This window comes from Fukomys damarensis, unplaced genomic scaffold (assembly GCF_012274545.1).
Source record: "Fukomys damarensis isolate Sample0158 unplaced genomic scaffold, DMR_v1.0_HiC HiC_scaffold_17, whole genome shotgun sequence".
NCBI classification, from domain to species: domain Eukaryota; kingdom Metazoa; phylum Chordata; class Mammalia; order Rodentia; family Bathyergidae; genus Fukomys; species Fukomys damarensis.
In genome coordinates this window covers 79,254,790-79,264,559 of record NW_022900929.1, presented here as the reverse complement: position 1 = coordinate 79,264,559, position 9,770 = coordinate 79,254,790, and the positions used below count along the sequence as shown (strand labels likewise).

General features: G+C 44.2%; 1 long non-coding RNA gene across 1 annotated transcript; it reads right to left on the bottom strand.

Moving 5' to 3' along the window:
* Positions 1–2,105: 2,105 nt before the first annotated feature.
* Positions 2,106–4,531, bottom strand: LOC104872577. The gene is made up of 3 exons (XR_783217.1): positions 4,430–4,531; positions 3,028–3,213; positions 2,106–2,566 (listed from the first exon to the last, which is right to left on the bottom strand). It is a non-coding gene; the product is annotated as an uncharacterized LOC104872577 (long non-coding RNA).
* Between the last annotated feature and the right edge of the window lie 5,239 nt (positions 4,532–9,770).

The window sequence follows — 9,770 nt, the reverse complement described above, 5'->3', positions numbered from 1 at the left end:
TCCAAAAGCCTTTGTGATTTTCCACTGCACATAGGAAAGGTCAACATCAGCAATCAAAACCTCCACCATTGGGTGCTTCCTTCCAAACATTTCTTCTACTTCCTGTTGTGAATCTCTCCCTTTACACAACCATCTCTCACACATACACAGACCCTTCCCATCTTTCCAGCTTTCCCTGTGCTCTTCCAGTCCTCTGCTCCTCCTTTCTTTCCACTCATGCAAGATCAGCCTTGTTTCATATATGGGCTTAGTTCAAGGTAATTTCCCTTCAATGACAATAAGAGTTTTGATTGTCTGGACTCATGCCACAATCATCCTGCATTCTTTATTGTCTTCATCTGCCTGTAATTTGGTTCCAGATGTAGATATGACAATGGAACCATGCCATACTTTACTCTGAGAACAGGGACTCAGTATGCTATTGCTCAATCTAGTAGAGTCTCACAATGTCATAAAGATGACTTTGTCATTAAGAAGTTTTGAAGCTGGGTGCAGTGGCATTTGACTATAATGCCAGCATTTGAGAAGGTTGAGCAAGGAAGATCACAAGTTTGAATCCTGCTTGGGCAACATAGTGAGACCCTATTTCTAAATAAAAAAATAAAAGAGCTGCTAGGGATGTAGCTCAGTGCGAAGGCCCTGGGTTCAATCCCTAGTACCAAAACAGACAAACAAAACAAAACAAAAATTGTATTTCCATAAATTATTTGTAAATAGGAAAAGGAGGAGAGGGTGAAGGGAGGGCAGGGGTATAGGGAAAAAATGAGAACCAAGACCTGTCATATAAAGGTACAAGATCCCAATGATGAATGTAACTGTACTATATACCTAAAAAGTACCAATAAACTCAATGAGAAAAAATTTTTTATTTCCAGCACGACTTAAGGTTTTTTAGATAATTGAAGAAAAGGGGAAAGAGGATTTCTTTTCAAAGATTTTTTTTCTCTCCTGGGCATATTACATTATTTCCAGTGTTAAAAAAAATAATTCCTTTGAGCCCTTTTAAATGACTCACTCATTGAAATGATTCAGTAGTTTAAAAAAACTACTGCGACACTTCCAAAATATAAGAAGGGAGGAGGGAGGATGGAAGGTAGGAAGGAAGGAATATTGGCTTCCCCCTCATATTCTGAAAGAACTAGGGATGTCCGACAAGAGTGAGCTTGTTTATGTGCCCTTGGGACTAAGTAACAGGTTGAAAGGTGTTACAGAGAACACATCTGAAATCCAAAGTTCCTGGGGTTGGGGCAGAGCATGTGTGCTTGATTGGAATATATGGTGGCTGCCTCCCCAGCATATATTTATCTCTCTGGGCTCTATTCTGGTAGCCACTCTTGGTGGGAGCAGGGGGTTCACAGAGCCCAGCCAGCAGGGTTACTTGAGTGCTGCTCCTCAGAAGGGAAGGCTTTGAGTTTGATCACCAAGTAACATCATTGCAGAGCCCTGGACATCTTTATTTGCTTTGTAGTCTCTGCTGTGCTATATAACGGAGCCACCTGGGCACTTTGCTCCCTTCCCCAGCTCCTTCTAGGCCTCCAGGATTGAGACTTCCTCTGTCCTCAGGTTTTACTACCTTTGGTGCAAACCATATTAGTTTTCTATTGCTATGTGATTGATTACCACAAACTTAGTAGTTTAAAACCACATACATGCCTGCTGTCCAGTGTACCAGGAGTGTAGGTGCAGGCCAAGATGACAACATGGTGTTGGTCAGGGCTGCCATTTTGCTGAAATATGGGATTCTCTTCCAAGCTTCCCACTTATTGACAGCACCTCCAGAGCTACCTACCATTCCGTGTTGTGTGGCCTTCTGTACGGGACAGGTTGCTTTTTTAAGACCGTCTCTGGAGATGCTATAAATCATTCTGACTTCTGGGCCTGGGCTCTTTTAAAGAGTTTGCCTAATTAGGCCAGGCCCACCCAGGAAAATCTCCCTTTGTGAGTCAACTGCTTAAGGACCTTGATTATATCTGTAAAAGCTCTTCAGCCAAATAAGGAAATATAATTGCAGACATGACATTATATCATATGTACAGGTCCTGTAAATTCTCAAGGGTGGAGGACTAAACAGGTGTACATACTGGGGACAGGAATCTTGGGGGTCATCTTAAAATTCTGCCTGCCACATTGGTGTGTCCTAGGTCAATGAGTCACTAGCTAGCATGGGTCCTTCCTTGCTTTAGTAGAAATGGAAATTAAAATTAAAGCACAGACTTAGAGGGGAAAGGCTGAAATTGGAAAGTTAGAGGGAACACAGGAAAGGTCCCAAGCCTAGGGAGCAGGAGGGGGCACAGTCTGATCCACTCGCAGAAGCAGAAGCCAGCTTTTCCAGAGGAAGCTGGTGGGCTGGGGTCTGGTCAGTCATTACTCACTCAGTCCTGGAACCATAGGTCCTCATAGCTAAGGGATGGCTCTGTTCCCAGGAAAGGACTGTCCTTCTGGGTGGCCTCAGTTCTAAGGTGTCCATTTCTCCTGGAATCCAGGTGGTCAAAGGTTTAGGACAGTGGCTGGAGGCTTCTGTGTCACTGGAGGTCCCTGAAGATCCCTTATCCTGGGGTCCTGAGTCCTAAAGGGGATGAGGTTCTATAAGCTCAGGGATGAACTACCCTGTCCAGCCAGCTCCTGGACATTACTCCCTAAATGGTCAACACACACCTGGGCAGAGCTGGGCAGAGATCTGATCCAAGGTTTACAGTGACAAAGGATACAGAATGAAGGTCAAGCTTTGCTCTGCTCTTAGTTACCTGTCGCGCATCTGTAGGCTCCAGTGAAGTCATGGTTTGTAGCAAAAATGGCTTTTATGTCCCTGATTGTCCCAGAAGGAAACACAATCATGCTTCTAATGAGTAGCAGGCAAGGCCTGGGGTCCCTGTCCCTACCATGGTCTGTGTTTTTGCTATGAGTGTGTCAAATGGGGCTCAGGCTTAACATTTTGGTAGAATGGGCCCTAGATCACTCCCTTTGCTACTCATGAGCCTTTCTCTTTATGTGGCCTCCTGCTTTCCTCTCTGCCTTCCCACACGTTACCTCTTCTCTTGTCCAGGCCAGGTACAGGTTACCTCTAAGTCGGGGTCGCTTATCTTCCTTTGTGATATTCGTTGTGATCCTCTTCCCTTGTTTCTTCACCACTCTCTTCTCCCAGGCAGAATCAGGCACTGTCTTAGTCCCCGAGACTGGGACGTTTTCAAGGAACAGTGATTTACTGGCTGGAGGCTGGGAAGTCCAAGAACATGGTGCCAGTTTAGACCCAGTGCTGCTTCAATTCATGGCAGAAAGTGGATGCTTCCAAGAGGAAACTCAAGGGATTAGCCTACTCTAAATGTATTTCTCAGACAGCTTCCAAAGTTACATATTCCTGTAACACATTAAGTAGTTGATTCTCAAGAGGGACAGTCCACATCAAAGAGAAGCATCAGCCACTTGGAGGTTATGGTGGTGAGAAGTGACCAGTTTTAAATGCAACCCTAAAGCACACCCTATAGGTCTTTGCCTAGTAGTTTTTTGTTTTTTGTTTTTTTTTTTTTCTTGGTAGCTCTTTAAAAACAAATTAAATACCTTGGATCATCTTGAGGATTTTCTCTTGAAAGAGAGCCAGAGGTATTGTCAAATTATGGAAATGTGTGACTTAGAAGGATTCTCTTAGAGGACTTTTACTTACTTATTTCTTTCTTTCTTTATTTATTTGTTTATTTATTTTTTGGTACTGGGGATCGAACTTGGGTCTTTGCGCTTGCGAGGCAGGAGGCAGAACCACTGAGCTAAATCCCTGGCCCTCTTAGAAGACTTTCTAAAAGTGATAACTCCAATAGCCTCCAATCTACTTTTAAAACAAATCAAAAAATTAACTATGGACATAATGCTAGAGAATGTAGAAAGTGCAGAGGAAATAAGCATTCCCCATAGTCGACACCCATGGAAAACCACTGTTAGTATGACTTGGGAATGGGCTTGAGCTGAACACAATTAGGGAGAGGCTTATTCCTGGAAAAGTGAGTACTGCTGCCTCTCTCTCAGACATCACACTGACAGTGCTGGTGATGCTGGGTAAAGGAGAAGAATAAGTTGTGGAAAGATCCCTTTATTTGACTGGCAGCTAAAAGGAGATAAGCAAATATAAAGTGATTTCCATAGTACTACCCAGTAAAGGGGATGGCTTGTGTAAATTCAAAACCAGGGAAAGGGGCCAACCAGGAAATTCAACTCAATACATATGGAGGCTTCAAATCCAGGAAACCAATAAAAAATGTTGATTTTTAAAAACATCGCCAAGTAAATTATTTGAAACAGTTACTCTCAGAGCTAGTTCAGGTTTCTAATGATTTCCTCCTCTCTCATCCTGGTTTTCTACCTGGCCTCATCTTTCTGGACTTGTTACTACAGTTGATGAGTTTGGAAGGTCTGAAAGCACTGCTACCCCTCCTACCCTCACCTTTTCTACTTGAGCACCATGCTGTATCCTGAGCCTTGCCCTTTCCTTGGTGCTTACTTGCACCTTAGGATGATTTGCTCACTTCCTGAGGCCCTAGGTCCCCCCCTCAGTCTGGGACCTTTGGTCTCTCAGAAATCAAATGCAGCTGTGATGTAACACATGCGTCTGTGATGTCCAGTTGAACTGGTCACCATGGCTCCCTTCAGTGTGGCTCCTCTCCCCTCCGTTTTCTGACATGTGATGAGCTCCATTTTTCTCTTGGATGGTCCCTCTCTCCAGTCATTAGCTGCTGCCCAGGCACAAACCACCTGCCCTATCTTTGCTCAAAATGTGTCCACTCCTAGAGATAAAGAGGCTGTTCTACCAGCCTCCCTGGCATCTCTGACTTGGGTCTCCAAGTGCTGTGTGTTTAAGGTTGGCGAGATGTGTTTTGAGTGTTTACATCCTGGACTTTTTGGGAAGGGAAATACTAAAAGCCATTATTTATTCAAGGGTTATGATATGCCAGGACATGTGTCTTTAAAAAAAAATTAGCAAAAGGAGAAGAAAGCAGGTGAGATCACTAAGGTGCTGTGACTAAAGGTGTTCAAAGGAGCCCTCTCTGCCTTCAGAGTCTTCCTTGGCTCAGCCTTTCCTACTGAATCCTCCAGCAGAAGAGCATGGCACTGGGAAGTCAAGGCTATCACTCTCCCCTGTCAAACACCTCTCTCCCATCTGCACCCTTCAGTGCAAAGGCTTCTGGGAACAGCAACATTCTAAGCAGTTAAGAGCTAACAGCTTCCCAGAGGGTTCTATCTCAAAGGGACATTTGGCGGAAGACAGTGGAAGAGAAAGGTACTTCAGGAATGGGCTGAGGATGAGAGGGAGGAGAGTCTGACCAACTGTAGAAAGAGGCAGCCTCCTGGCAGTGTGTGGGTGCCATGAAGGGAGTCTCACCTTTTCCCAGCCTTTCTTGTGTACCAGGCTCAGCCCTACAGAGGACCCAGAGAACGCTCTTGAGGATCTTCCTGTCTAGGGGTAAAAAGTGCCAGACACATAGTAAAGGCAAGCCCAAGGGTCATGGGGCTTCAGAAGAAAGATGCAAGCTGGACACATAAGAAGGCCTCCTAGAGGGGGTGCCTGTGAGCTGGACTCAGAAGATCACAGGGAGGCTTCCAGAGGCATGAATGGAACTAGAGCTGGTTATGGAGATAGAAAGTCTCAGTCTGAGGCTTGATCTGTGACTCTGACACCTTCAGTAGTAAGAGGACACCAAGGATGACACTTCATCTACTTTAACATTTCCTCCAGTGTTTTCCAGACAGAAACAGGCTGCTGTTTATAGGAAGTTATGGCTAAAGGTTGACTCAGACTTGGATTTGATCAGTGCCTTCTGAGATGGGCCAAAACTCAGCCCCACCATTCTCTGAATCTGTGACTGAGTTCGTGACATACCTTTGGGCCTGGGCCAGGTCTCTGAATTCCCTCAGGTGAATAATGGCACTTCACAGTAGAATGGACAGTATAAAGGCTGGTCACCTGAATTTGCAATTGCCTTGGTGTTAGTTCCTGTCTGCCAGGAGTAGCAGCATGGACATAGACTACATAGACTATGAAGACTATTTGGGCTGACAGAGGTGAGAAGCCTGGAGTGACATGGGGTGGGGAAGAGATAATGAATCGCTTGGTGAGAACCCAAAATGATTGTCAGAAAGGTGTAACTGGGTGATAGAAGGGGAGATGCAATAAGTCTAGATTTCTTTTTCCCTTTGTTGCCATTTTAGAATTGTAGCTTTACCATTGAAGAAGGGATCTAGCAGAATTTTTTTCTCTGGTAGAGAAATGACTACAGAAACTTAAAAACTGTGTGTGTGTGTGTGTGTGTGTGTGTGTTTGATTGTCAGAAAGGTGTAACTGGGTGATAGAAGGGGAGATGCAATAAGTCTAGATTTCTTTTTCCCTTTGTTGCCATTTTAGAATTGTAGCTTTACCATTGAAGAAGGGATCTAGCAGAATTTTTTTCTCTGGTAGAGAAATGACTACAGAAACTTAAAAACTGTGTGTGTGTGTGTGTGTGTGTTTGTGTGTGTGTGTGTGTGTGTGTGTAACTTTAAAGAACAATCTTTATTTAATCCTTGGTGAATCATATACTCTGAACTTTTATTTTTTTAATCCCAGCATAACCAGTATTTTTGAAGATTCTAGTTATTCCCAATGGGCCAAATGTAGCCAGTAATAACTGTAACCTTACAAAGACAAAGCAATCCAATGATACTTAATGAAAAAGAAGCTAATCAATCAGGTCTAGTTAATTAAAGGATGAAGAGCAGAAGATTTAGGCCAGAGAGAGCAGTGGCATATTTTAGATAGCCATATAAAGAAGGAAGGGCAGGCACAATGGGTCAGTCAGAGTAGGGTCAGTTCAGGGCCATCGCCCCTGGCTCTGAGAACCCTTGGGAGAGCAGAGGGACGTGCACTCTCTGCCTTACTTCCTGGAACAAGCTTTCACTTTAGAGGTGTAGACTTGGTATCCAAAATGAACTAAAGCTTGCCCCTCGTAAAGTTAGGCTCAGAAAGGCTAAACTGTCTTAATTTGGAAGGGAAGCATTGTGTCATCTCAGTATTATCCCTGTGAGGGGCAAAAATGACCTTGGAAGAGTGCAAATCTCTGGATATCAGAGACAGGACAAAAATGACAAGCTGTGTCCATAGTGAGAGAAATGTAGCTGAGTACAGTGTGAGAAATTGGTCTTTGGGGATTTCCCCACATAGGCAATAATCCAACTTCCAAACTCCCATCTTCCAAGCTTCGGTCTGCCTCCGGTAAGCTGCCTCTGAAGTCCAGCTTTCTGATGCCCCTCCCAAGCCCAAGCAAAGGAATTCCTTAATACTCATTGTGACAGATGTCTTTGGATCTCCTCGACAGCTTCCATCCAACCTGAAATGGCTGCGTGGACTTCCCTCAGGAGGATTTTCCTTTGTTTTTGTTCACTTTTCTTCACCTCTTTCTCTGTCTTGCCATTTCTCTGATTGCACTTTTCTAGCCTCCAATCGTATTGGTGTCCAACTTGCTTCCTGGCCTACTGCTGTTCTCTCTGAGAGCGATAAGAGGAAAAGTTCTTGATACTGTATTTTTTAAAAACAACAAAATATTACATGAACAGAGATCCCCAAGCATTTGTTATAATAGGAAAGGGAAAGGAGATGGATAAGGAAAAAGCTGTTGTTTGAGGAAGGAAAGGAAATGGGAAATAGACGGTTGCACAGTAGGGAAGATGAAGTCTTCACTAAGATGTCATCCAGCTTTTGGAATTGGTGGGGGACCCAACCAAATAGGTGTGGAGCCCGGAGGAGGGAACGCTGGGCTCCTACAGGACACTCCTGGAAGGTCTGTGGAAGAGGGAACATGGAACTACGCCCAGAGGACAGGAAGGATTTCACTGGGTGCAAGTGGAAATGGAGAGTTTTGTTCCTAGCAGTCCATGAGGCCATCCAGTCACCCCAAATATTCTCCTCCAGTAGCCCATCAGCCTGCCTGAGAGTCCTGAGCCACCAGGAAGTACTGAGCACAGTTTGAATAAAAACCTTTAGATCATTTTTCATAGAAATCCATAAAATGGGTTTTAAGGGGGAATTGATCTTAAGGAGTGCTTGAAAGAGAAGGCAATTCATGACTTCAGTTTAACCTCTTTGGTTTAACCCACATTTTTCTATATATGCTCCTGAGTGCTCTGTGCTTATACCATTAAACCACAACAAATGAGTGGGCTGACAAACAGTCTGTTAGCTTCTGCTAGAGCTTAAGGCTCTAAAAATCACCTTGGTGTTTTTCAAATGTTTTCAATGACCATCTCTTGAGTGAACTGCAAGTAAATCAAAGACTGCTGAGCAGCACTGAGGTTATAACAAGTCAGAAATTCTTCAGCAATTAAGTTCTGGAAGAGCCTTCTCACTGAGGCTCTTCTCTCTTGGGGAAAAGCATGAAAAGCTCCTCATAGCTATGTCTTTGGAAGGGCACAGCCAGGGCTGCAGATGTAGAATGTGAGCCTTTATGACAAAGCATCCTCGAGTACATGGCCCATATTTTCCATTCTCCAGTCAACCCGACCAAATGCCACTTTGGGATCAGCTCCATCAGTTTCCCCCTGTTTCCATTCTCCCCAGAGACTCAATATGTTGAAGCAAACTTGTCAGTTGTGCTCTAGAATCACTTCAGCTTAGCTCAGTGCAATGCCACTCCTCCTTGGTGACCTAGCAGGTTGCATCAGGTGTTGCTTCATTTCTGGCTCAGGATAATCATAATAAGTGGCCTCCTCCAGTCAGGAAGTTTAGAGAGGGAGTCCTTAGGTGTCTGGCAGTCATGCAAGGAAAAGCCAACTTTCCTTTTCCTTGCATTGGATGCTGCACAGGTCTGAGAACCTAGCCAGAGCAAGATCCTCATGCCCTTTCAGTCTTCAGTGCTTTCAAGTAAGGAAACTTGCTTTCTCTGTGTAAATCAGTCATTTCTCAATTGCTAAGAATGCTCCTATCTCACGACCAACTCCAGCAATAAGTGCAGCCAAATCTTTCATCATAAAGCTCTTCATGGTCACATATGATATTTAGGAGAAAGAGGAATTTAGCTTAAATTGGCTAATAAACACACGATCTATTGACCCAAGTCACTCCTAGCCTTCAAGCTTGAAGAATTCCAACTATTTTCACATCAAGTCCTTGAAATGCAAGCCATGATGCAGTTTTAAAAACAAGGGCTGCATCTAGATTGACAAAGATGCAGGTACTTCTGGCTTTACAGCTGTTTAAAGTGCATGAAATCATTCTGCCATTTACATTTCTGTCATTGAATTTCTGCCAGGTTTTCATGCCACATAAGGCAAAAAAGCAAAAGTCACTTTGATTACTTTGTACTTCAGTTCTGGAGTTGGAGAGTTCTGACTGACCAAGGAGGGGTCTTGCCTTTGTCACCTGGGTCCTTCTTAGGTTTTTGATGGGTTTTAAGCTTGGCGACTATATCATAGAGCCGAACAACATGCACAACCATACTGTCAGGGCTATGGCGATGGTGCCTGCTAGGGTTAAACTGCTGGCTTTTGGCACCTCTGCAAAGGCAAAACATGATGTGGGCAGCACTTCAGCAGAAGGTGGAAGTACAGTGTCCCTTGAATATGTCTCCTCTCTCCACAGACTGAGCCACACTGTTACTGCCTTGCTGTGGTTAGCTTGTTCCACAGCTCCACCTTAAGAGCCAATAAGAGCTGTGGAGGCAGCAGTAGAGGAGGAAAGACAAATGTCAAAATTCTTGGATAATCCTGAGCAACAACTGGCCAACTGGGGGATGAAAATGGGTGACAAAGCCTTTCAC